A 24,708-nucleotide genomic window follows, 5' to 3' on the forward strand; every position below is an offset into this window, starting at 1 on the left:
GCGGAGCCCAAGCAGCGCGGCCAAGGTTCCCGCGGCGGTCCCAGCAGTGACCCCCCCGCCCCCAACAGCGACCGACCCACTTCGCTGGGGGCCGGGAGGGGGAGGGAACGGGTGGTGGCCGCGCCGATGCCCCTGTGCCCGTCGCTTCCCGAGGCGGCACGTCGGCAGAAGAAAGGCCCCAGCCCGCGCGTGAGCCGGGCGAGTGAGGTCCGGCCCACGCGCGCACTGGGGCTGTGCGATCCCGTGGGATCGGGTGGCGAGCGCTGCGGGGCCGAGCGCTCTGCGTGGACCCTTGCTAAGGATCCCCGGCTGAGGCTCCCCGGCTGAAGGTGGCGTGTGGCGCCCGCGGGGGTGGGGGTGGGGCTGGGGTCCTGGAGGGGCCTGTGGTTGTCCAAGCCAGAGGATTGAAGGTGTGCGGGAGCTGCAGTAGGAGCACATCTGTCAGCGCTGTGCAGATGGGGCGGCGAGACCCGCCCGTGGCCGGCGCTGGCGGCTGGAGAGGCGCAAGGAGCGCCAGTGGCCTGCCGGCCCGGAGAGGGGTGTGTGTGCGGCGGGTGGGTCCAGGCTGTTTGTTGTTGCCAAAAAGGCTGCTGTGTCAGGAGTGGGATTCGAACCCACGCCTCCAGGGGAGACTGCGACCTGAACGCAGCGCCTTAGACCGCTCGGCCATCCTGACGGCTCGCCCCAAGCGCCCACGGCCGCCTGGCTCGGCCAGGGGGCCCACACGGGTGCCGCTCCTGGGCGGCCCGAGTGGCGGCACCAAGGAAGCTGGGCTGGGGCGCCAGCACTGGAGCTGAGCCAGAACGTGGCCAGCGGAGCAGGCGACGTGCTTGAGCCCGGGCCCAGCGCCTCCAGGTGCGCTGCCTTTGGGTTGACGGGCTGCTGGGGCCCGCCCCCGACGCCGCATCCTGCACCGAGGCACTCTCCTCGCTCAGCTGGGCTTGCGCTCCAAACTGGTCCTCCTCCTCTGGCTGCCACCTGTGGCCTGCGCGCGGGAGTGGGGGCCGCCGGGCCTCTCTGCCGGAGCGACGGGCGGGCGGGCGCGCGCGCTGGCACTGGCGCTCGCCCTGGAGGCCCCAGGCAGCGGGTTGAGGCGGGCGCCAGTCGGCACGAGAGGCTGTGTCTCGCGGCGAGCGTCGCAAGCGGGTCGGGCTGGTGCGGGGCGAGGTGCGGGTTGAGGACTCTGCGCGGCGAGCCAGTGGGCCAAGGGAGAGGAGCAGTGTTGGGCGTGGGGGCGCAGCGACGGCGTCTGGGTGGGCGTCGGCGGTGGCGGTGGCGGTGGCGGTGGCGGTGGCGGCCGGAGAGAGGTCTGGCACCCAGACGGCAGCCGCCGTCCTCGTTAGTATAGTGGTGAGTATCCCCGCCTGTCACGCGGGAGACCGGGGTTCGATTCCCCGACGGGGAGGCACAGTCCCTTTTTTTGGGACTCTGCCACGGCCACCCACCAGCCCACCCGGTCCCCGCTCTCAGGCAGGCCCAGTGGCCGGCGCCCGCCAGCCGTTCTTGCCAAGCCGCCCGCCTGGCCTGCCCACCCTCCGGCCGCAGCTCCCCTGCCCTTCTTCCTGGTGCCCAGTCGCGCGCCCGCCCGCCACAGCAGCCTTCTTTCTCTGGCGTCCGAAGCGCCTGGCCAGCGGCCCGTCCCAAAGCTGTGTCTGCCTCCATCCGGCTCAGGCTGGCCGCGGGCCTCGCAGGGAGTCCCACACGCAGGTGCCAGGGCAGGTAGGGGGATCCCCCTGGTGGGCATCACCCTCCTGCTGCTCCTGAGTGCCGCCTGTGCCCTGGCTGAGGCCCGCGGAACTGGCGCGAGCCGACGCCGAAGGCAGGGAGGGCCTTGGAGAAACCCGGCGCTCCAAGTCGGGGTGTCGGGCGCCTCGGGTGCGGGGGTGCGCGGGGCTGCGGCGTCGCGGCAGCGAGAGCCCGGTCGGGCGCCCCCAGCGGCCGCGGCCGGGGCCGGGGCCGGGGCCGGGCGCGCGCTAGGTCCGCGAGAGCGAGCAGCGGGGCTTGGCTGGCCCGAGCGGCCGCTGCGGGTGGCACGGCGCCTGGCGTCCAGGAAGGACAGGGCTGCGCCGGGCGGCGGCTGCCGAGGCGCGAGCGGCGGTAGCGACGGCGGTAGTAGCAGCTGCCGCTGGCGGCGGGGAGCCTGCTGGCCGTGGTGTTGGTGGAGCCCGGGCTGTGCCGCGTTGGTGGTATAGTGGTGAGCATAGCTGCCTTCCAAGCAGTTGACCCGGGTTCGATTCCCGGCCAACGCAGTAGGTCGACCTTTTGCGGGGAAGCCCAGGGGCCTCCGTGCCAGGTGTGAGTGCGTTGCATGTGGGAGCAGCTTGGGTCTGTGGCTCTGCCCGCGCCAGTTGCGTGGGAAGGCGGCGGGCGCGCAGTGTTTTGGGGGAGCTGCCTCCAAGTCGGAGAGGGCACCGTGCTCTCGTGGCGGGGAGGCCGCTGGCCAGGGCGCCCATGGGTGCGCGGGCTCCGAGTGCAGGTGGCATGGACGGGACAGGCGCTCCCACGTTCCCTGGTGGTCTAGTGGTTAGGATTCGGCGCTCTCACCGCCGCGGCCCGGGTTCGATTCCCGGTCAGGGAAGCTTTTCTTCTGCCTGGCGCTGCCCCCACACACACTTGCCACTCGCTCAACCTACCACTCTTTTACTCTCGCCAACGCTGGCTACCTTGAGCCACTTCACGGGCCCTGCCGCCGGCAAGGCCACGCACGTGCGCACCTGCTACGGTCCCCGGCCCCGGTGCCTATGCTCTCAGGATCTGCCCGCTCAGCCCTCAACACCACGCGCCAGGCTGACCTCCCTGCGCGTTCCCTCGACGATCACTGCCAGCGCTTGCGCCAGCAGGACAACGCTAGCGAGGGAGAAAGATTCAGGAGCCCAAGGTGGCCCACCTGGGACGCGTGGACGCCGCCAGTTGGGAGGAAGGATGGTGGAAGGCTGGGGAGGGTGTGAGTGAGTGAGTGAGTGAGTGAGTGAGTGAGTGAGTTAGCTTTTGAGCGCTTGGGGGTGTGGGTGGGGAAGTGTTGGCTGCTGCGGTGGCAGCGGTGGTGGTGGTGGTGGTGGTGGTGGTGGTGGTGGTGGTGGTGGTGGTGGTGGTGGTGGTGGTGGTGGTGGTGGTGGTGGCGGGAGGTTTTGGGATTTGGGGACAAAAGAAGGATGATGGGGAATTTGATCCGTGAGTGGCAGACAGGGTGTATGTAGGTCGCGATTGTGGGGCGTGCAAGGAGAGGAAGCAGGTGTCTGGGGACACTGGTCTACAGGTGGCTTGGGGAGGGGTGTCAGGGAGCCGGGGACTGTTGGGTGGGAGAGGGTGCCAGCACTCACCTTTCCTCATCATTCTCACCACATCCCCTGAGCACTGCCCACACAGCTGTCCACCTAGAGAGAACGTTGCCCAGAGCACCCTTCTTGCCCTCCTCCAGACTGTCCCTCGGCCTTACTCAGCGGAAGGACGACGTGTTTCTCCCATTCCTGTCTAACTGGGGATCCTGGCACGAGTCCGAACACACTGCCACCGTGCGGTCCCAACGCCTGTAGCCAGCTCTGTAGAGACAGTCTCATGGTTGCTCCAAGGTGGTTTCCTTTGGCAATCCCATTTCCCGAAGGGGGTTGGGGCCGTGATGGGGCGGAGGGGGCTGAGGGGGGGGAAGGGTTTAGGGGGGGTTGGGGCGGCGATCTCACCCACAGACCTACCTCTGTGTCTCTGTTGTCCCATCTGTGTCTACTTGTGTGAAAATACACCTGAGGTCCAAGGGATCCCTACAGCCTTTTGCGAGTGCAGAACCCTGCGGTCTGACAGACAGGGTAGCATGCTGGGGCAAGCTTCACAGCGGGCAAAGCTCCTGCCGAACCACGCGTTTCCTGCTGCCTGACTGGCTCATTGACGTCACACACGTCTCCAAAGTGCATCCTCCCCTGAGGGTGGGCATGGGGATCAGAGCCCAGGGCACCGGGGCTTTGCATGGCCATTCCCCGGGTTCAGAGACAGAGGTTTTGGAAGGCCAGTGCGGTGGAGTGGATTCTGAGAGCCCGCGGCCCCTGGAATGGGAGAGCGGCCCTGCACCTCACGGGGTTTCCTGGGCAGGAGGGCTCTCTCGGGAGGCGGGCAGGGCTCAGATCCTGAGAAGCACACACACACACACACACACACACACACACACACATTGAAGGGCGTGCAGACTCGCCTTGGGGTGCGGGCGGCCTGGTGGCGGTGGGGCACACAAGCGCACCATCTGCCCTGCAGTCAGTGCCCTCCATCGTCTTGGTGGGACCAGAGGGTGCCAGTGGGTGGGGGTGCTGTTCTGTCGTGCTCTTGGCTTGTGCCATGGGCTTGTGACAAGGGCCAGGAGGGCAAGGGTGCTGGTTGAGTGCTGGGGGGTGGGGAGTGGGGTGAGAGAAGGAGACCAGGGAGGCACAGCAGCCGCGAAGACAGCAAGGGCTAACAGAATTGTTCTTGCGCACCACTGGCACACTGGCTCTGTGGAGGCCGTGGGTTCATCGGGGCACGGTGGGGTAGGGGTGGGGAGGATTGCAGAGAGGGTGTCGGAGGGGTGGGGGCGAGGAGAGCATCTAGAAACGCATGGGTGGCCGGGCTCGGTATTTATTTGAGAGAGGTGCGAGTTAGCCGGTCACAGGCTGCAAAGTAGATGGCAAACCTGTCGGCTTAAGGTGGGCCCTCAAGACTAAGCCTCGAGAAAGGACCACAGCCCGGTCGTGTCTCTCCTGTGCCTTTCTGTCCCACTCCCCAGTCCCACATACTCTCTGGTACCTCTCAAACAGCCCCAAATCCCCCCCACCCCGCACCCCCACCGCCGCCCTACTTAGACTACTCCCACCACTACCAACCCCAGTCAAGCTGGCAACCAGGGCGTGTCACTGGGCAAGTAGCTCAGGTGAACCAGTGGGGGGCAGATGGAGGGCAAGGGAGCCCAAGGGGCATCAAGAATGAGAGTGAGATTCAGTGAGCTAGAGAGGCGCGGGAGCAAAGGCAGAAACAGTGGCGGAGATTGATGGGGTGGGAAGGGAAGGGAAGGGGAGGAGAGGGGAGGGGAGGGGAGGGGAGGGCAGGGGAGGGAGAAAATATGAGGAAAGGGCAGGCAAGGGGTAGCACACACTCAACTGGCTGGAGTAGCGTGTGAGGCGGGTGCTTGGGATGGATGGGCGTCGGGCGTGGGGGCGGGTGGGCCTTGGGCAGACTCCGTGCAGGTTGAAATAGCCTCCCCCACCCCTCTCCTCCTTCAGCCCTCCACTCACGTGTGAACAAATGACCCCACAGACCGTCCACCCAAAGTCAGGCGAGGGGACCCAGGCACTATGGCAATGGGCAGATTGAAGAAGAGGTGGTGGCTAGGTGTGGCAGAGTGCCTCTGCAATAGGGACTGTCCTTGGTCTGTGGTGGGAGAGGGACCGTGATCAGCATGTAGCCCAAAGGACCGAATCTCTCTGTGGAGTTTGAGTGCGTGCGTGGGCCTTCCTGGGAAGGATGGGGTCGTTTTTTGCAGTGTGAGCAGGATTGCGCCGCGGAGATGGGAAGGGTGTCGAGCCCTGAAGGGCCGCTGCTTCAGAGTGTTTTAGCATGCTGTCTGGGACTGAAGGGAAACGTGAGGTGAAGGTTGTGTGGGATCCTGAAGACCAGAAAGGAAACGGGGAGGCTGGGCAGAAAGAAGGGTGGTTGGAGGTGGGGCGCGGCAGGGATGGCGGCGGGTGGAGCGTGCTGGCGAGGGGTGCGCTGGTAGGGCCTTTGGGTCCTTGGTCTCTGCAGAGGCGGGCGTCGTGGGCAGCGGGCAGCGGGCAGCGGGCAGCGGCAGCCAAGAGAAGGGGGTAAGCGAGACTGGGTGTGGGCTTGTCAGAGCTGAGCAGAGCTGAGGTCAGAGCAGCCCTCCGTGAGCCTTTGATGTGGCAGGACCAAAAGGGGACCGTGGGCTGCATGGGCCGGGAATCGAACCCGGGCCTCCCGCGTGGCAGGCGAGAATTCTACCACTGAACCACCCATGCGCTGCTACCTCCTCGACAGTCTGCCAGCTGCAGCCTGTGGGCCTGCCTCCTCCCGGCCGCCCCGCTGCCACTGGTGGAGGAGCGCCAGACACTGCTCACTGCCCGACTGGCCTACCGGGCGAGTTCTTGGGCGCGGGTGCGAGTGGTGGTGGGAGCGGGAGCGGAGCTGGCAGTGGGAGGGAGAGTGGGCGCGACATGGCGTGGGGACGTGGCGTTGGGACCCCCACTCCCCTTGAGTAGCAGTGCAGGCGACAGCCAGTGGTGCGCCGGGGTACAGGCGGCCCTGGAGCTTGGAGCCCAGGCATGCGCAGGGTCCCGACCTAGCGAGACCGAAGGGCAGTCTTGTGGCAGGCAGACGTTGGGAGGACGCCCAGAGTCGCAAGAAGACGGGTCCCGTGCGCGCGCGCTGCCGCTCGCCGGCTCGCTGGCGGAGCCCAAGCAGCGCGGCCAAGGTTCCCGCGGCGGTCCCAGCAGTGACCCCCCCGCCCCCAACAGCGACCGACCCACTTCGCTGGGGGCCGGGAGGGGGAGGGAACGGGTGGTGGCCGCGCCGATGCCCCTGTGCCCGTCGCTTCCCGAGGCGGCACGTCGGCAGAAGAAAGGCCCCAGCCCGCGCGTGAGCCGGGCGAGTGAGGTCCGGCCCACGCGCGCACTGGGGCTGTGCGATCCCGTGGGATCGGGTGGCGAGCGCTGCGGGGCCGAGCGCTCTGCGTGGACCCTTGCTAAGGATCCCCGGCTGAGGCTCCCCGGCTGAAGGTGGCGTGTGGCGCCCGCGGGGGTGGGGGTGGGGCTGGGGTCCTGGAGGGGCCTGTGGTTGTCCAAGCCAGAGGATTGAAGGTGTGCGGGAGCTGCAGTAGGAGCACATCTGTCAGCGCTGTGCAGATGGGGCGGCGAGACCCGCCCGTGGCCGGCGCTGGCGGCTGGAGAGGCGCAAGGAGCGCCAGTGGCCTGCCGGCCCGGAGAGGGGTGTGTGTGCGGCGGGTGGGTCCAGGCTGTTTGTTGTTGCCAAAAAGGCTGCTGTGTCAGGAGTGGGATTCGAACCCACGCCTCCAGGGGAGACTGCGACCTGAACGCAGCGCCTTAGACCGCTCGGCCATCCTGACGGCTCGCCCCAAGCGCCCACGGCCGCCTGGCTCGGCCAGGGGGCCCACACGGGTGCCGCTCCTGGGCGGCCCGAGTGGCGGCACCAAGGAAGCTGGGCTGGGGCGCCAGCACTGGAGCTGAGCCAGAACGTGGCCAGCGGAGCAGGCGACGTGCTTGAGCCCGGGCCCAGCGCCTCCAGGTGCGCTGCCTTTGGGTTGACGGGCTGCTGGGGCCCGCCCCCGACGCCGCATCCTGCACCGAGGCACTCTCCTCGCTCAGCTGGGCTTGCGCTCCAAACTGGTCCTCCTCCTCTGGCTGCCACCTGTGGCCTGCGCGCGGGAGTGGGGGCCGCCGGGCCTCTCTGCCGGAGCGACGGGCGGGCGGGCGCGCGCGCTGGCACTGGCGCTCGCCCTGGAGGCCCCAGGCAGCGGGTTGAGGCGGGCGCCAGTCGGCACGAGAGGCTGTGTCTCGCGGCGAGCGTCGCAAGCGGGTCGGGCTGGTGCGGGGCGAGGTGCGGGTTGAGGACTCTGCGCGGCGAGCCAGTGGGCCAAGGGAGAGGAGCAGTGTTGGGCGTGGGGGCGCAGCGACGGCGTCTGGGTGGGCGTCGGCGGTGGCGGTGGCGGTGGCGGTGGCGGTGGCGGCCGGAGAGAGGTCTGGCACCCAGACGGCAGCCGCCGTCCTCGTTAGTATAGTGGTGAGTATCCCCGCCTGTCACGCGGGAGACCGGGGTTCGATTCCCCGACGGGGAGGCACAGTCCCTTTTTTTGGGACTCTGCCACGGCCACCCACCAGCCCACCCGGTCCCCGCTCTCAGGCAGGCCCAGTGGCCGGCGCCCGCCAGCCGTTCTTGCCAAGCCGCCCGCCTGGCCTGCCCACCCTCCGGCCGCAGCTCCCCTGCCCTTCTTCCTGGTGCCCAGTCGCGCGCCCGCCCGCCACAGCAGCCTTCTTTCTCTGGCGTCCGAAGCGCCTGGCCAGCGGCCCGTCCCAAAGCTGTGTCTGCCTCCATCCGGCTCAGGCTGGCCGCGGGCCTCGCAGGGAGTCCCACACGCAGGTGCCAGGGCAGGTAGGGGGATCCCCCTGGTGGGCATCACCCTCCTGCTGCTCCTGAGTGCCGCCTGTGCCCTGGCTGAGGCCCGCGGAACTGGCGCGAGCCGACGCCGAAGGCAGGGAGGGCCTTGGAGAAACCCGGCGCTCCAAGTCGGGGTGTCGGGCGCCTCGGGTGCGGGGGTGCGCGGGGCTGCGGCGTCGCGGCAGCGAGAGCCCGGTCGGGCGCCCCCAGCGGCCGCGGCCGGGGCCGGGGCCGGGGCCGGGCGCGCGCTAGGTCCGCGAGAGCGAGCAGCGGGGCTTGGCTGGCCCGAGCGGCCGCTGCGGGTGGCACGGCGCCTGGCGTCCAGGAAGGACAGGGCTGCGCCGGGCGGCGGCTGCCGAGGCGCGAGCGGCGGTAGCGACGGCGGTAGTAGCAGCTGCCGCTGGCGGCGGGGAGCCTGCTGGCCGTGGTGTTGGTGGAGCCCGGGCTGTGCCGCGTTGGTGGTATAGTGGTGAGCATAGCTGCCTTCCAAGCAGTTGACCCGGGTTCGATTCCCGGCCAACGCAGTAGGTCGACCTTTTGCGGGGAAGCCCAGGGGCCTCCGTGCCAGGTGTGAGTGCGTTGCATGTGGGAGCAGCTTGGGTCTGTGGCTCTGCCCGCGCCAGTTGCGTGGGAAGGCGGCGGGCGCGCAGTGTTTTGGGGGAGCTGCCTCCAAGTCGGAGAGGGCACCGTGCTCTCGTGGCGGGGAGGCCGCTGGCCAGGGCGCCCATGGGTGCGCGGGCTCCGAGTGCAGGTGGCATGGACGGGACAGGCGCTCCCACGTTCCCTGGTGGTCTAGTGGTTAGGATTCGGCGCTCTCACCGCCGCGGCCCGGGTTCGATTCCCGGTCAGGGAAGCTTTTCTTCTGCCTGGCGCTGCCCCCACACACACTTGCCACTCGCTCAACCTACCACTCTTTTACTCTCGCCAACGCTGGCTACCTTGAGCCACTTCACGGGCCCTGCCGCCGGCAAGGCCACGCACGTGCGCACCTGCTACGGTCCCCGGCCCCGGTGCCTATGCTCTCAGGATCTGCCCGCTCAGCCCTCAACACCACGCGCCAGGCTGACCTCCCTGCGCGTTCCCTCGACGATCACTGCCAGCGCTTGCGCCAGCAGGACAACGCTAGCGAGGGAGAAAGATTCAGGAGCCCAAGGTGGCCCACCTGGGACGCGTGGACGCCGCCAGTTGGGAGGAAGGATGGTGGAAGGCTGGGGAGGGTGTGAGTGAGTGAGTGAGTGAGTGAGTGAGTGAGTGAGTTAGCTTTTGAGCGCTTGGGGGTGTGGGTGGGGAAGTGTTGGCTGCTGCGGTGGCAGCGGTGGTGGTGGTGGTGGTGGTGGTGGTGGTGGTGGTGGTGGTGGTGGTGGTGGTGGTGGTGGTGGTGGTGGTGGTGGCGGGAGGTTTTGGGATTTGGGGACAAAAGAAGGATGATGGGGAATTTGATCCGTGAGTGGCAGACAGGGTGTATGTAGGTCGCGATTGTGGGGCGTGCAAGGAGAGGAAGCAGGTGTCTGGGGACACTGGTCTACAGGTGGCTTGGGGAGGGGTGTCAGGGAGCCGGGGACTGTTGGGTGGGAGAGGGTGCCAGCACTCACCTTTCCTCATCATTCTCACCACATCCCCTGAGCACTGCCCACACAGCTGTCCACCTAGAGAGAACGTTGCCCAGAGCACCCTTCTTGCCCTCCTCCAGACTGTCCCTCGGCCTTACTCAGCGGAAGGACGACGTGTTTCTCCCATTCCTGTCTAACTGGGGATCCTGGCACGAGTCCGAACACACTGCCACCGTGCGGTCCCAACGCCTGTAGCCAGCTCTGTAGAGACAGTCTCATGGTTGCTCCAAGGTGGTTTCCTTTGGCAATCCCATTTCCCGAAGGGGGTTGGGGCCGTGATGGGGCGGAGGGGGCTGAGGGGGGGGAAGGGTTTAGGGGGGGTTGGGGCGGCGATCTCACCCACAGACCTACCTCTGTGTCTCTGTTGTCCCATCTGTGTCTACTTGTGTGAAAATACACCTGAGGTCCAAGGGATCCCTACAGCCTTTTGCGAGTGCAGAACCCTGCGGTCTGACAGACAGGGTAGCATGCTGGGGCAAGCTTCACAGCGGGCAAAGCTCCTGCCGAACCACGCGTTTCCTGCTGCCTGACTGGCTCATTGACGTCACACACGTCTCCAAAGTGCATCCTCCCCTGAGGGTGGGCATGGGGATCAGAGCCCAGGGCACCGGGGCTTTGCATGGCCATTCCCCGGGTTCAGAGACAGAGGTTTTGGAAGGCCAGTGCGGTGGAGTGGATTCTGAGAGCCCGCGGCCCCTGGAATGGGAGAGCGGCCCTGCACCTCACGGGGTTTCCTGGGCAGGAGGGCTCTCTCGGGAGGCGGGCAGGGCTCAGATCCTGAGAAGCACACACACACACACACACACACACACACACACACACATTGAAGGGCGTGCAGACTCGCCTTGGGGTGCGGGCGGCCTGGTGGCGGTGGGGCACACAAGCGCACCATCTGCCCTGCAGTCAGTGCCCTCCATCGTCTTGGTGGGACCAGAGGGTGCCAGTGGGTGGGGGTGCTGTTCTGTCGTGCTCTTGGCTTGTGCCATGGGCTTGTGACAAGGGCCAGGAGGGCAAGGGTGCTGGTTGAGTGCTGGGGGGTGGGGAGTGGGGTGAGAGAAGGAGACCAGGGAGGCACAGCAGCCGCGAAGACAGCAAGGGCTAACAGAATTGTTCTTGCGCACCACTGGCACACTGGCTCTGTGGAGGCCGTGGGTTCATCGGGGCACGGTGGGGTAGGGGTGGGGAGGATTGCAGAGAGGGTGTCGGAGGGGTGGGGGCGAGGAGAGCATCTAGAAACGCATGGGTGGCCGGGCTCGGTATTTATTTGAGAGAGGTGCGAGTTAGCCGGTCACAGGCTGCAAAGTAGATGGCAAACCTGTCGGCTTAAGGTGGGCCCTCAAGACTAAGCCTCGAGAAAGGACCACAGCCCGGTCGTGTCTCTCCTGTGCCTTTCTGTCCCACTCCCCAGTCCCACATACTCTCTGGTACCTCTCAAACAGCCCCAAATCCCCCCCACCCCGCACCCCCACCGCCGCCCTACTTAGACTACTCCCACCACTACCAACCCCAGTCAAGCTGGCAACCAGGGCGTGTCACTGGGCAAGTAGCTCAGGTGAACCAGTGGGGGGCAGATGGAGGGCAAGGGAGCCCAAGGGGCATCAAGAATGAGAGTGAGATTCAGTGAGCTAGAGAGGCGCGGGAGCAAAGGCAGAAACAGTGGCGGAGATTGATGGGATGGGAAGGGAAGGGAAGGGGAGGAGAGGGGAGGGGAGGGGAGGGGAGGGCAGGGGAGGGAGAAAATATGAGGAAAGGGCAGGCAAGGGGTAGCACACACTCAACTGGCTGGAGTAGCGTGTGAGGCGGGTGCTTGGGATGGATGGGCGTCGGGCGTGGGGGCGGGTGGGCCTTGGGCAGACTCCGTGCAGGTTGAAATAGCCTCCCCCACCCCTCTCCTCCTTCAGCCCTCCACTCACGTGTGAACAAATGACCCCACAGACCGTCCACCCAAAGTCAGGCGAGGGGACCCAGGCACTATGGCAATGGGCAGATTGAAGAAGAGGTGGTGGCTAGGTGTGGCAGAGTGCCTCTGCAATAGGGACTGTCCTTGGTCTGTGGTGGGAGAGGGACCGTGATCAGCATGTAGCCCAAAGGACCGAATCTCTCTGTGGAGTTTGAGTGCGTGCGTGGGCCTTCCTGGGAAGGATGGGGTCGTTTTTTGCAGTGTGAGCAGGATTGCGCCGCGGAGATGGGAAGGGTGTCGAGCCCTGAAGGGCCGCTGCTTCAGAGTGTTTTAGCATGCTGTCTGGGACTGAAGGGAAACGTGAGGTGAAGGTTGTGTGGGATCCTGAAGACCAGAAAGGAAACGGGGAGGCTGGGCAGAAAGAAGGGTGGTTGGAGGTGGGGCGCGGCAGGGATGGCGGCGGGTGGAGCGTGCTGGCGAGGGGTGCGCTGGTAGGGCCTTTGGGTCCTTGGTCTCTGCAGAGGCGGGCGTCGTGGGCAGCGGGCAGCGGGCAGCGGGCAGCGGCAGCCAAGAGAAGGGGGTAAGCGAGACTGGGTGTGGGCTTGTCAGAGCTGAGCAGAGCTGAGGTCAGAGCAGCCCTCCGTGAGCCTTTGATGTGGCAGGACCAAAAGGGGACCGTGGGCTGCATGGGCCGGGAATCGAACCCGGGCCTCCCGCGTGGCAGGCGAGAATTCTACCACTGAACCACCCATGCGCTGCTACCTCCTCGACAGTCTGCCAGCTGCAGCCTGTGGGCCTGCCTCCTCCCGGCCGCCCCGCTGCCACTGGTGGAGGAGCGCCAGACACTGCTCACTGCCCGACTGGCCTACCGGGCGAGTTCTTGGGCGCGGGTGCGAGTGGTGGTGGGAGCGGGAGCGGAGCTGGCAGTGGGAGGGAGAGTGGGCGCGACATGGCGTGGGGACGTGGCGTTGGGACCCCCACTCCCCTTGAGTAGCAGTGCAGGCGACAGCCAGTGGTGCGCCGGGGTACAGGCGGCCCTGGAGCTTGGAGCCCAGGCATGCGCAGGGTCCCGACCTAGCGAGACCGAAGGGCAGTCTTGTGGCAGGCAGACGTTGGGAGGACGCCCAGAGTCGCAAGAAGACGGGTCCCGTGCGCGCGCGCTGCCGCTCGCCGGCTCGCTGGCGGAGCCCAAGCAGCGCGGCCAAGGTTCCCGCGGCGGTCCCAGCAGTGACCCCCCCGCCCCCAACAGCGACCGACCCACTTCGCTGGGGGCCGGGAGGGGGAGGGAACGGGTGGTGGCCGCGCCGATGCCCCTGTGCCCGTCGCTTCCCGAGGCGGCACGTCGGCAGAAGAAAGGCCCCAGCCCGCGCGTGAGCCGGGCGAGTGAGGTCCGGCCCACGCGCGCACTGGGGCTGTGCGATCCCGTGGGATCGGGTGGCGAGCGCTGCGGGGCCGAGCGCTCTGCGTGGACCCTTGCTAAGGATCCCCGGCTGAGGCTCCCCGGCTGAAGGTGGCGTGTGGCGCCCGCGGGGGTGGGGGTGGGGCTGGGGTCCTGGAGGGGCCTGTGGTTGTCCAAGCCAGAGGATTGAAGGTGTGCGGGAGCTGCAGTAGGAGCACATCTGTCAGCGCTGTGCAGATGGGGCGGCGAGACCCGCCCGTGGCCGGCGCTGGCGGCTGGAGAGGCGCAAGGAGCGCCAGTGGCCTGCCGGCCCGGAGAGGGGTGTGTGTGCGGCGGGTGGGTCCAGGCTGTTTGTTGTTGCCAAAAAGGCTGCTGTGTCAGGAGTGGGATTCGAACCCACGCCTCCAGGGGAGACTGCGACCTGAACGCAGCGCCTTAGACCGCTCGGCCATCCTGACGGCTCGCCCCAAGCGCCCACGGCCGCCTGGCTCGGCCAGGGGGCCCACACGGGTGCCGCTCCTGGGCGGCCCGAGTGGCGGCACCAAGGAAGCTGGGCTGGGGCGCCAGCACTGGAGCTGAGCCAGAACGTGGCCAGCGGAGCAGGCGACGTGCTTGAGCCCGGGCCCAGCGCCTCCAGGTGCGCTGCCTTTGGGTTGACGGGCTGCTGGGGCCCGCCCCCGACGCCGCATCCTGCACCGAGGCACTCTCCTCGCTCAGCTGGGCTTGCGCTCCAAACTGGTCCTCCTCCTCTGGCTGCCACCTGTGGCCTGCGCGCGGGAGTGGGGGCCGCCGGGCCTCTCTGCCGGAGCGACGGGCGGGCGGGCGCGCGCGCTGGCACTGGCGCTCGCCCTGGAGGCCCCAGGCAGCGGGTTGAGGCGGGCGCCAGTCGGCACGAGAGGCTGTGTCTCGCGGCGAGCGTCGCAAGCGGGTCGGGCTGGTGCGGGGCGAGGTGCGGGTTGAGGACTCTGCGCGGCGAGCCAGTGGGCCAAGGGAGAGGAGCAGTGTTGGGCGTGGGGGCGCAGCGACGGCGTCTGGGTGGGCGTCGGCGGTGGCGGTGGCGGTGGCGGTGGCGGTGGCGGCCGGAGAGAGGTCTGGCACCCAGACGGCAGCCGCCGTCCTCGTTAGTATAGTGGTGAGTATCCCCGCCTGTCACGCGGGAGACCGGGGTTCGATTCCCCGACGGGGAGGCACAGTCCCTTTTTTTGGGACTCTGCCACGGCCACCCACCAGCCCACCCGGTCCCCGCTCTCAGGCAGGCCCAGTGGCCGGCGCCCGCCAGCCGTTCTTGCCAAGCCGCCCGCCTGGCCTGCCCACCCTCCGGCCGCAGCTCCCCTGCCCTTCTTCCTGGTGCCCAGTCGCGCGCCCGCCCGCCACAGCAGCCTTCTTTCTCTGGCGTCCGAAGCGCCTGGCCAGCGGCCCGTCCCAAAGCTGTGTCTGCCTCCATCCGGCTCAGGCTGGCCGCGGGCCTCGCAGGGAGTCCCACACGCAGGTGCCAGGGCAGGTAGGGGGATCCCCCTGGTGGGCATCACCCTCCTGCTGCTCCTGAGTGCCGCCTGTGCCCTGGCTGAGGCCCGCGGAACTGGCGCGAGCCGACGCCGAAGGCAGGGAGGGCCTTGGAGAAACCCGGCGCTCCAAGTCGGGGTGTCGGGCGCCTCGGGTGCGGGGGTGCGCGGGGCTGCGGCGTCGGGGCAGCGAGAGCCCGGTCGGGCGCCCCCAGCGGCCGCGGCCGGGGCCGGGGCCGGGGCCGGGGCCGGGCGCGCGCTAGGTCCGCGAGAGCGAGCAGCGGGGCTTGGCTGGCCCGAGCGGCCGCTGCGGGTGGCACGGCGCCTGGCGTCCAGGAAGGACAGGGCTGCGCCGGGCGGCGGCTGCCGAGGCGCGAGCGGCGGTAGCGACGGCGGTAGTAGCAGCTGCCGCTGGCGGCGGGGAGCCTGCTGGCCGTGGTGTTGGTGGAGCCCGGGCTGTGCCGCGTTGGTGGTATAGTGGTGAGCATAGCTGCCTTCCAAGCAGTTGACCCGGGTTCGATTCCCGGCCAACGCAGTAGGTCGACCTTTTGCGGGGAAGCCCAGGGGCCTCCGTGCCAGGTGTGAGTGCGTTGCATGTGGGAGCAGCTTGGGTCTGTGGCTTTGCCCGCGCCAGTTGCGTGGGAAGGCGGCGGGCGCGCAGTGTTTTGGGGGAGCTGCCTCCAAGTCGGAGAGGGCACCGTGCTCTCGTGGCGGGGAGGCCGCTGGCCAGGGCGCCCATGGGTGCGCGGGCTCCGAGTGCAGGTGGCATGGACGGGACAGGCGCTCCCACGCTCCCTGGTGGTCTAGTGGTTAGGATTCGGCGCTCTCACCGCCGCGGCCCGGGTTCGATTCCCGGTCAGGGAAGCTTTTCTTCTGCCTGGCGCTGCCCCCACACACACTTGCCACTCGCTCAACCTACCACTCTTTTACTCTCGCCAACGCTGGCTACCTTGAGCCACTTCACGGGCCCTGCCGCCGGCAAGGCCACGCACGTGCGCACCTGCTACGGTCCCCGGCCCCGGTGCCTATGCTCTCAGGATCTGCCCGCTCAGCCCTCAACACCACGCGCCAGGCTGACCTCCCTGCGCGTTCCCTCGACGATCACTGCCAGCGCTTGCGCCAGCAGGACAACGCTAGCGAGGGAGAAAGATTCAGGAGCCCAAGGTGGCCCACCTGGGACGCGTGGACGCCGCCAGTTGGGAGGAAGGATGGTGGAAGGCTGGGGAGGGTGAGTGAGTGAGTGAGTGAGTGAGTGAGTGAGTGAGTGAGTTAGCTTTTGAGCGCTTGGGGGTGTGGGTGGGGAAGTGTTGGCTGCTGCGGTGGCAGCGGTGGTGGTGGTGGTGGTGGTGGTGGTGGTGGTGGTGGTGGTGGTGGTGGTGGTGGTGGTGGTGGTGGTGGTGGCGGGAGGTTTTGGGATTTGGGGACAAAAGAAGGATGATGGGGAATTTGATCCGTGAGTGGCAGACAGGGTGTATGTAGGTCGCGATTGTGGGGCGTGCAAGGAGAGGAAGCAGGTGTCTGGGGACACTGGTCTACAGGTGGCTTGGGGAGGGGTGTCAGGGAGCCGGGGACTGTTGGGTGGGAGAGGGTGCCAGCACTCACCTTTCCTCATCATTCTCACCACATCCCCTGAGCACTGCCCACACAGCTGTCCACCTAGAGAGAACGTTGCCCAGAGCACCCTTCTTGCCCTCCTCCAGACTGTCCCTCGGCCTTACTCAGCGGAAGGACGACGTGTTTCTCCCATTCCTGTCTAACTGGGGATCCTGGCACGAGTCCGAACACACTGCCACCGTGCGGTCCCAACGCCTGTAGCCAGCTCTGTAGAGACAGTCTCATGGTTGCTCCAAGGTGGTTTCCTTTGGCAATCCCATTTCCCGAAGGGGGTTGGGGCCGTGATGGGGCGGAGGGGGCTGAGGGGGGGGAAGGGTTTAGGGGGGGTTGGGGCGGCGATCTCACCCACAGACCTACCTCTGTGTCTCTGTTGTCCCATCTGTGTCTACTTGTGTGAAAATACACCTGAGGTCCAAGGGATCCCTACAGCCTTTTGCGAGTGCAGAACCCTGCGGTCTGACAGACAGGGTAGCATGCTGGGGCAAGCTTCACAGCGGGCAAAGCTCCTGCCGAACCACGCGTTTCCTGCTGCCTGACTGGCTCATTGACGTCACACACGTCTCCAAAGTGCATCCTCCCCTGAGGGTGGGCATGGGGATCAGAGCCCAGGGCACCGGGGCTTTGCATGGCCATTCCCCGGGTTCAGAGACAGAGGTTTTGGAAGGCCAGTGCGGTGGAGTGGATTCTGAGAGCCCGCGGCCCCTGGAATGGGAGAGCGGCCCTGCACCTCACGGGGTTTCCTGGGCAGGAGGGCTCTCTCGGGAGGCGGGCAGGGCTCAGATCCTGAGAAGCACACACACACACACACACACACACACACACACACACATTGAAGGGCGTGCAGACTCGCCTTGGGGTGCGGGCGGCCTGGTGGCGGTGGGGCACACAAGCGCACCATCTGCCCTGCAGTCAGTGCCCTCCATCGTCTTGGTGGGACCAGAGGGTGCCAGTGGGTGGGGGTGCTGTTCTGTCGTGCTCTTGGCTTGTGCCATGGGCTTGTGACAAGGGCCAGGAGGGCAAGGGTGCTGGTTGAGTGCTGGGGGGTGGGGAGTGGGGTGAGAGAAGGAGACCAGGGAGGCACAGCAGCCGCGAAGACAGCAAGGGCTAACAGAATTGTTCTTGCGCACCACTGGCACACTGGCTCTGTGGAGGCCGTGGGTTCATCGGGGCACGGTGGGGTAGGGGTGGGGAGGATTGCAGAGAGGGTGTCGGAGGGGTGGGGGCGAGGAGAGCATCTAGAAACGCATGGGTGGCCGGGCTCGGTATTTATTTGAGAGAGGTGCGAGTTAGCCGGTCACAGGCTGCAAAGTAGATGGCAAACCTGTCGGCTTAAGGTGGGCCCTCAAGACTAAGCCTCGAGAAAGGACCACAGCCCGGTCGTGTCTCTCCTGTGCCTTTCTGTCCCACTCCCCAGTCCCACATACTCTCTGGTACCTCTCAAACAGCCCCAAATCCCCCCCACCCCGCACCCCCACCGCCGCCCTACTTAGACTACTCCCACCACTACCAACCCCAGTCAAGCTGGCAACCAGGGCGTGTCACTGGGCAAGTAGCTCAGGTGAACCAGTGGGGGGCAGATGGAGGGCAAGGGAGCCCAAGGGGCATCAAGAATGAGAGTGAGATTCAGTGAGCTAGAGAGGCGCGGGAGCAAAGGCAGAAACAGTGGCGGAGATTGATGGGATGGGAAGGGAAGGGAAGGGGAGGAGAGGGGAGGGGAGGGGAGGGGAGGGCAGGGGAGGGAGAAAATATGAGGAAAGGGCAGGCAAGGGGTAGCACACACTCAACTGGCTGGAGTAGCGTGTGAGGCGGGTGCTTGGGATGGATGGGCGTCGGGCGTGGGGGCGGGTGGGCCTTGGGCAGACTCCGTGCAGGTTGAAATAGCCTCCCCCACCCCTCTCCTCCTTCAGCCCTCCACTCACGTGTGAACAAATGACCCCACAGACCGTCCACCCAAAGTCAGGCGAGGGGACCCAGGCACTATGGCAATGGGCAGATTGAAGAAGAGGTGGTGGCTAGGTGTGGCAGAGTGCCTCTGCAATAGGGACTGTCCTTGGTCTGTGGTGGGAGAGGGACCGTGATCAGCATGTAGCCCAAAGGACCGAATCTCTCTGTGGAGTTTGAGTGCGTGCGTGGGCCTTCCTGGGAAGGATGGGGTCGTTTTTTGCAGTGTGAGCAGGATTGCGCCGCGGAGATGGGAAGGGTGTCGAGCCCTGAAGGGCCGCTGCTTCAGAGTGTTTTAGCATGCTGTCTGGGACTGAAGGGAAACGTGAGGTGAAGGTTGTGTGGGATCCTGAAGACCAGAAAGGAAACGGGGAGGCTGGGCAGAAAGAAGGGTGGTTGGAGGTGGGGCGCGGCAGGGATGGCGGCGGGTGGAGCGTGCTGGCGAGGGGTGCGCTGGTAGGGCCTTTGGGTCCTTGGTCTCTGCAGAGGCGGGCGTCGTGGGCAGCGGGCAGCGGGCAGCGGGCAGCGGCAGCCAAGAGAAGGGGGTAAGCGAGACTGGGTGTGGGCTTGTCAGAGCTGAGCAGAGCTGAGGTCAGAGCAGCCCTCCGTGAGCCTTTGATGTGGCAGGACCAAAAGGGGACCGTGGGCTGCATGGGCCGGGAATCGAACCCGGGCCTCCCGCGTGGCAGGCGAGAATTCTACCACTGAACCACCCATGCGCTGCTACCTCCTCGACAGTCTGCCAGCTGCAGCCTGTGGGCCTGCCTCCTCCCGGCCGCCCCGCTGCCACTGGTGGAGGAGCGCCAGACACTGCTCACTGCCCGACTGGCCTACCGGGCGAGTTCTTGGGCGCGGGTGCGAGTGGTGGTGGGAGCGGGAGCGGAGCTGGCAGTGGGAGGGAGAGTGGGCGCGACATGGCGTGGGGACGTGGCGTTGGGACCCCCACTCCCCTTGAGTAGCAGTGCAGGCGACAGCCAGTGGTGCGCCGGGGTACAGGCGGCCCTGGAGCTTGGAGCCCAGGCATGCGCAGGGTCCCGACCTAGCGAGACCGAAGGGCAGTCTTGTGGCAGGCAGACGTTGGGAGGACGCCCAGAGTCGCAAGAAGACGGGTCCCGTGCGCGCGCGCTGCCGCTCGCCGGCTCGCTGGCGGAGCCCAAGCAGCGCGGCCAAGGTTCCCGCGGCGGTCCCAGCAGTGACCCCCCCGCCCCCAACAGCGACCGACCCACTTCGCTGGGGGCCGGGAGGGGGAGGGAACGGGTGGTGGCCGCGCCGATGCCCCTGTGCCCGTCGCTTCCCGAGGCGGCACGTCGGCAGAAGAAAGGCCCCAGCCCGCGCGTGAGCCGGGCGAGTGAGGTCCGGCCCACGCGCGCACTGGGGCTGTGCGATCCCGTGGGATCGGGTGGCGAGCGCTGCGGGGCCGAGCGCTCTGCGTGGACCCTTGCTAAGGATCCCCGGCTGAGGCTCCCCGGCTGAAGGTGGCGTGTGGCGCCCGCGGGGGTGGGGGTGGGGCTGGGGTCCTGGAGGGGCCTGTGGTTGTCCAAGCCAGAGGATTGAAGGTGTGCGGGAGCTGCAGTAGGAGCACATCTGTCAGCGCTGTGCAGATGGGGCGGCGAGACCCGCCCGTGGCCGGCGCTGGCGGCTGGAGAGGCGCAAGGAGCGCCAGTGGCCTGCCGGCCCGGAGAGGGGTGTGTGTGCGGCGGGTGGGTCCAGGCTGTTTGTTGTTGCCAAAAAGGCTGCTGTGTCAGGAGTGGGATTCGAACCCACGCCTCCAGGGGAGACTGCGACCTGAACGCAGCGCCTTAGACCGCTCGGCCATCCTGACGGCTCGCCCCAAGCGCCCACGGCCGCCTGGCTCGGCCAGGGGGCCCACACGGGTGCCGCTCCTGGGCGGCCCGAGTGGCGGCACCAAGGAAGCTGGGCTGGGGCGCCAGCACTGGAGCTGAGCCAGAACGTGGCCAGCGGAGCAGGCGACGTGCTTGAGCCCGGGCCCAGCGCCTCCAGGTGCGCTGCCTTTGGGTTGACGGGCTGCTGGGGCCCGCCCCCGACGCCGCATCCTGCACCGAGGCACTCTCCTCGCTCAGCTGGGCTTGCGCTCCAAACTGGTCCTCCTCCTCTGGCTGCCACCTGTGGCCTGCGCGCGGGAGTGGGGGCCGCCGGGCCTCTCTGCCGGAGCGACGGGCGGGCGGGCGCGCGCGCTGGCACTGGCGCTCGCCCTGGAGGCCCCAGGCAGCGGGTTGAGGCGGGCGCCAGTCGGCACGAGAGGCTGTGTCTCGCGGCGAGCGTCGCAAGCGGGTCGGGCTGGTGCGGGGCGAGGTGCGGGTTGAGGACTCTGCGCGGCGAGCCAGTGGGCCAAGGGAGAGGAGCAGTGTTGGGCGTGGGGGCGCAGCGACGGCGTCTGGGTGGGCGTCGGCGGTGGCGGTGGCGGTGGCGGTGGCGGTGGCGGCCGGAGAGAGGTCTGGCACCCAGACGGCAGCCGCCGTCCTCGTTAGTATAGTGGTGAGTATCCCCGCCTGTCACGCGGGAGACCGGGGTTCGATTCCCCGACGGGGAGGCACAGTCCCTTTTTTTGGGACTCTGCCACGGCCACCCACCAGCCCACCCGGTCCCCGCTCTCAGGCAGGCCCAGTGGCCGGCGCCCGCCAGCCGTTCTTGCCAAGCCGCCCGCCTGGCCTGCCCACCCTCCGGCCGCAGCTCCCCTGCCCTTCTTCCTGGTGCCCAGTCGCGCGCCCGCCCGCCACAGCAGCCTTCTTTCTCTGGCGTCCGAAGCGCCTGGCCAGCGGCCCGTCCCAAAGCTGTGTCTGCCTCCATCCGGCTCAGGCTGGCCGCGGGCCTCGCAGGGAGTCCCACACGCAGGTGCCAGGGCAGGTAGGGGGATCCCCCTGGTGGGCATCACCCTCCTGCTGCTCCTGAGTGCCGCCTGTGCCCTGGCTGAGGCCCGCGGAACTGGCGCGAGCCGACGCCGAAGGCAGGGAGGGCCTTGGAGAAACCCGGCGCTCCAAGTCGGGGTGTCGGGCGCCTCGGGTGCGGGGGTGCGCGGGGCTGCGGCGTCGGGGCAGCGAGAGCCCGGTCGGGCGCCCCCAGCGGCCGCGGCCGGGGCCGGGGCCGGGGCCGGGGCCGGGCGCGCGCTAGGTCCGCGAGAGCGAGCAGCGGGGCTTGGCTGGCCCGAGCGGCCGCTGCGGGTGGCACGGCGCCTGGCGTCCAGGAAGGACAGGGCTGCGCCGGGCGGCGGCTGCCGAGGCGCGAGCGGCGGTAGCGACGGCGGTAGTAGCAGCTGCCGCTGGCGGCGGGGAGCCTGCTGGCCGTGGTGTTGGTGGAGCCCGGGCTGTGCCGCGTTGGTGGTATAGTGGTGAGCATAGCTGCCTTCCAAGCAGTTGACCCGGGTTCGATTCCCGGCCAACGCAGTAGGTCGACCTTTTGCGGGGAAGCCCAGGGGCCTCCGTGCCAGGTGTGAGTGCGTTGCATGTGGGAGCAGCTTGGGTCTGTGGCTTTGCCCGCGCCAGTTGCGTGGGAAGGCGGCGGGCGCGCAGTGTTTTGGGGGAGCTGCCTCCAAGTCGGAGAGGGCACCGTGCTCTCGTGGCGGGGAGGCCGCTGGCCAGGGCGCCCATGGGTGCGCGGGCTCCGAGTGCAGGTGGCATGGACGGGACAGGCGCTCCCACGCTCCCTGGTGGTCTAGTGGTTAGGATTCGGCGCTCTCACCGCCGCGGCCCGGGTTCGATTCCCGGTCAGGGAAGCTTTTCTTCTGCCTGGCGCTGCCCCCACACACACTTGCCACTCGCTCAACCTACCACTCTTTTACTCTCGCCAACGCTGGCTACCTTGAGCCACTTCACGGGCCCTGCCGCCGGCAAGGCCACGCACGTGCGCACCTGCTACGGTCCCCGGCCCCGGTGCCTATGCTCTCAGGATCTGCCCGCTCAGCCCTCAACACCACGCGCCAGGCTGACCTCCCTGCGCGTTCCCTCGACGATCACTGCCAGCGCTTGCGCCAGCAGGACAACGCTAGCGAGGGAGAAAGATTCAGGAGCCCAAGGTGGCCCACCTGGGACGCGTGGACGCCGCCAGTTGGGAGGAAGGATGGTGGAAGGCTGGGGAGGGTGTGAGTGAGTGAGTGAGTGAGTGAGTGAGTGAGTGAGTTAGCTTTTGAGCGCTTGGGGGTGTGGGTGGGGAAGTGTTGGCTGCTGCGGTGGCAGCGGTGGTGGTGGTGGTGGTGGTGGTGGTGGTGGTGGTGGTGGTGGTGGTGGTGGTGGTGGTGGTGGTGGTGGTGGCGGGAGGTTTTGGGATTTGGGGACAAAAGAAGGATGATGGGGAATTTGATCCGTGAGTGGCAGACAGGGTGTATGTAGGTCGCGATTGTGGGGCGTGCAAGGAGAGGAAGCAGGTGTCTGGGGACACTGGTCTACAGGTGGCTTGGGGAGGGGTGTCAGGGAGCCGGGGACTGTTGGGTGGGAGAGGGTGCCAGCACTCACCTTTCCTCATCATTCTCACCACATCCCCTGAGCACTGCCCACACAGCTGTCCACCTAGAGAGAACGTTGCCCAGAGCACCCTTCTTGCCCTCCTCCAGACTGTCCCTCGGCCTTACTCAGCGGAAGGACGACGTGTTTCTCCCATTCCTGTCTAACTGGGGATCCTGGCACGAGTCCGAACACACTGCCACCGTGCGGTCCCAACGCCTGTAGCCAGCTCTGTAGAGACAGTCTCATGGTTGCTCCAAGGTGGTTTCCTTTGGCAATCCCATTTCCCGAAGGGGGTTGGGGCCGTGATGGGGCGGAGGGGGCTGAGGGGGGGGAAGGGTTTAGGGGGGGTTGGGGCGGCGATCTCACCCACAGACCTACCTCTGTGTCTCTGTTGTCCCATCTGTGTCTACTTGTGTGAAAATACACCTGAGGTCCAAGGGATCCCTACAGCCTTTTGCGAGTGCAGAACCCTGCGGTCTGACAGACAGGGTAGCATGCTGGGGCAAGCTTCACAGCGGGCAAAGCTCCTGCCGAACCACGCGTTTCCTGCTGCCTGACTGGCTCATTGACGTCACACACGTCTCCAAAGTGCATCCTCCCCTGAGGGTGGGCATGGGGATCAGAGCCCAGGGCACCGGGGCTTTGCATGGCCATTCCCCGGGTTCAGAGACAGAGGTTTTGGAAGGCCAGTGCGGTGGAGTGGATTCTGAGAGCCCGCGGCCCCTGGAATGGGAGAGCGGCCCTGCACCTCACGGGGTTTCCTGGGCAGGAGGGCTCTCTCGGGAGGCGGGCAGGGCTCAGATCCTGAGAAGCACACACACACACACACACACACACACACACACACACATTGAAGGGCGTGCAGACTCGCCTTGGGGTGCGGGCGGCCTGGTGGCGGTGGGGCACACAAGCGCACCATCTGCCCTGCAGTCAGTGCCCTCCATCGTCTTGGTGGGACCAGAGGGTGCCAGTGGGTGGGGGTGCTGTTCTGTCGTGCTCTTGGCTTGTGCCATGGGCTTGTGACAAGGGCCAGGAGGGCAAGGGTGCTGGTTGAGTGCTGGGGGGTGGGGAGTGGGGTGAGAGAAGGAGACCAGGGAGGCACAGCAGCCGCGAAGACAGCAAGGGCTAACAGAATTGTTCTTGCGCACCACTGGCACACTGGCTCTGTGGAGGCCGTGGGTTCATCGGGGCACGGTGGGGTAGGGGTGGGGAGGATTGCAGAGAGGGTGTCGGAGGGGTGGGGGCGAGGAGAGCATCTAGAAACGCATGGGTGGCCGGGCTCGGTATTTATTTGAGAGAGGTGCGAGTTAGCCGGTCACAGGCTGCAAAGTAGATGGCAAACCTGTCGGCTTAAGGTGGGCCCTCAAGACTAAGCCTCGAGAAAGGACCACAGCCCGGTCGTGTCTCTCCTGTGCCTTTCTGTCCCACTCCCCAGTCCCACATACTCTCTGGTACCTCTCAAACAGCCCCAAATCCCCCCCACCCCGCACCCCCACCGCCGCCCTACTTAGACTACTCCCACCACTACCAACCCCAGTCAAGCTGGCAACCAGGGCGTGTCACTGGGCAAGTAGCTCAGGTGAACCAGTGGGGGGCAGATGGAGGGCAAGGGAGCCCAAGGGGCATCAAGAATGAGAGTGAGATTCAGTGAGCTAGAGAGGCGCGGGAGCAAAGGCAGAAACAGTGGCGGAGATTGATGGGATGGGAAGGGAAGGGAAGGGGAGGAGAGGGGAGGGGAGGGGAGGGGAGGGCAGGGGAGGGAGAAAATATGAGGAAAGGGCAGGCAAGGGGTAGCACACACTCAACTGGCTGGAGTAGCGTGTGAGGCGGGTGCTTGGGATGGATGGGCGTCGGGCGTGGGGGCGGGTGGGCCTTGGGCAGACTCCGTGCAGGTTGAAATAGCCTCCCCCACCCCTCTCCTCCTTCAGCCCTCCACTCACGTGTGAACAAATGACCCCACAGACCGTCCACCCAAAGTCAGGCGAGGGGACCCAGGCACTATGGCAATGGGCAGATTGAAGAAGAGGTGGTGGCTAGGTGTGGCAGAGTGCCTCTGCAATAGGGACTGTCCTTGGTCTGTGGTGGGAGAGGGACCGTGATCAGCATGTAGCCCAAAGGACCGAATCTCTCTGTGGAGTTTGAG

General features: G+C 67.1%; 19 non-coding genes across 19 annotated transcripts; 12 read left to right on the forward strand and 7 right to left on the reverse strand.

Moving 5' to 3' along the window:
* Positions 1 to 593: 593 nt before the first annotated feature.
* TRNAL-CAG (transfer RNA leucine (anticodon CAG)) lies at positions 594 to 676 on the reverse strand. The gene has a single exon. It is a non-coding gene; the product is annotated as a tRNA-Leu (tRNA).
* Positions 677 to 1,333: 657 nt separating this feature from the next.
* Positions 1,334 to 1,405, forward strand: TRNAD-GUC (transfer RNA aspartic acid (anticodon GUC)). Its single transcript has one exon. It is a non-coding gene; the product is annotated as a tRNA-Asp (tRNA).
* A 772-nt stretch (positions 1,406 to 2,177) lies between these two features.
* Positions 2,178 to 2,249, forward strand: TRNAG-UCC (transfer RNA glycine (anticodon UCC)). Its single transcript has one exon. It is a non-coding gene; the product is annotated as a tRNA-Gly (tRNA).
* A 257-nt stretch (positions 2,250 to 2,506) lies between these two features.
* Positions 2,507 to 2,578, forward strand: TRNAE-CUC (transfer RNA glutamic acid (anticodon CUC)). The gene has a single exon. It is a non-coding gene; the product is annotated as a tRNA-Glu (tRNA).
* Positions 2,579 to 5,919: 3,341 nt separating this feature from the next.
* Positions 5,920 to 5,990, reverse strand: TRNAG-GCC (transfer RNA glycine (anticodon GCC)). The gene has a single exon. It is a non-coding gene; the product is annotated as a tRNA-Gly (tRNA).
* A 1,020-nt stretch (positions 5,991 to 7,010) lies between these two features.
* Positions 7,011 to 7,093, reverse strand: TRNAL-CAG (transfer RNA leucine (anticodon CAG)). Its single transcript has one exon. It is a non-coding gene; the product is annotated as a tRNA-Leu (tRNA).
* Positions 7,094 to 7,750: 657 nt separating this feature from the next.
* Positions 7,751 to 7,822, forward strand: TRNAD-GUC (transfer RNA aspartic acid (anticodon GUC)). The gene has a single exon. It is a non-coding gene; the product is annotated as a tRNA-Asp (tRNA).
* Positions 7,823 to 8,594: 772 nt separating this feature from the next.
* TRNAG-UCC (transfer RNA glycine (anticodon UCC)) lies at positions 8,595 to 8,666 on the forward strand. Its single transcript has one exon. It is a non-coding gene; the product is annotated as a tRNA-Gly (tRNA).
* A 257-nt stretch (positions 8,667 to 8,923) lies between these two features.
* Positions 8,924 to 8,995, forward strand: TRNAE-CUC (transfer RNA glutamic acid (anticodon CUC)). Its single transcript has one exon. It is a non-coding gene; the product is annotated as a tRNA-Glu (tRNA).
* A 3,340-nt stretch (positions 8,996 to 12,335) lies between these two features.
* TRNAG-GCC (transfer RNA glycine (anticodon GCC)) lies at positions 12,336 to 12,406 on the reverse strand. The gene has a single exon. It is a non-coding gene; the product is annotated as a tRNA-Gly (tRNA).
* A 1,020-nt stretch (positions 12,407 to 13,426) lies between these two features.
* Positions 13,427 to 13,509, reverse strand: TRNAL-CAG (transfer RNA leucine (anticodon CAG)). The gene has a single exon. It is a non-coding gene; the product is annotated as a tRNA-Leu (tRNA).
* Positions 13,510 to 14,166: 657 nt separating this feature from the next.
* Positions 14,167 to 14,238, forward strand: TRNAD-GUC (transfer RNA aspartic acid (anticodon GUC)). Its single transcript has one exon. It is a non-coding gene; the product is annotated as a tRNA-Asp (tRNA).
* A 778-nt stretch (positions 14,239 to 15,016) lies between these two features.
* On the forward strand, positions 15,017 to 15,088 carry TRNAG-UCC (transfer RNA glycine (anticodon UCC)). Its single transcript has one exon. It is a non-coding gene; the product is annotated as a tRNA-Gly (tRNA).
* A 257-nt stretch (positions 15,089 to 15,345) lies between these two features.
* On the forward strand, positions 15,346 to 15,417 carry TRNAE-CUC (transfer RNA glutamic acid (anticodon CUC)). The gene has a single exon. It is a non-coding gene; the product is annotated as a tRNA-Glu (tRNA).
* Positions 15,418 to 18,756: 3,339 nt separating this feature from the next.
* On the reverse strand, positions 18,757 to 18,827 carry TRNAG-GCC (transfer RNA glycine (anticodon GCC)). Its single transcript has one exon. It is a non-coding gene; the product is annotated as a tRNA-Gly (tRNA).
* A 1,020-nt stretch (positions 18,828 to 19,847) lies between these two features.
* Positions 19,848 to 19,930, reverse strand: TRNAL-CAG (transfer RNA leucine (anticodon CAG)). Its single transcript has one exon. It is a non-coding gene; the product is annotated as a tRNA-Leu (tRNA).
* Positions 19,931 to 20,587: 657 nt separating this feature from the next.
* TRNAD-GUC (transfer RNA aspartic acid (anticodon GUC)) lies at positions 20,588 to 20,659 on the forward strand. The gene has a single exon. It is a non-coding gene; the product is annotated as a tRNA-Asp (tRNA).
* A 778-nt stretch (positions 20,660 to 21,437) lies between these two features.
* On the forward strand, positions 21,438 to 21,509 carry TRNAG-UCC (transfer RNA glycine (anticodon UCC)). Its single transcript has one exon. It is a non-coding gene; the product is annotated as a tRNA-Gly (tRNA).
* Positions 21,510 to 21,766: 257 nt separating this feature from the next.
* On the forward strand, positions 21,767 to 21,838 carry TRNAE-CUC (transfer RNA glutamic acid (anticodon CUC)). Its single transcript has one exon. It is a non-coding gene; the product is annotated as a tRNA-Glu (tRNA).
* Positions 21,839 to 24,708: the final 2,870 nt, after the last annotated feature.

Source organism: Tenrec ecaudatus, unplaced genomic scaffold (genome assembly GCF_050624435.1).
Source record: "Tenrec ecaudatus isolate mTenEca1 unplaced genomic scaffold, mTenEca1.hap1 Scaffold_1841, whole genome shotgun sequence".
Classification (NCBI taxonomy): Eukaryota; Metazoa; Chordata; class Mammalia; order Afrosoricida; family Tenrecidae; genus Tenrec; species Tenrec ecaudatus.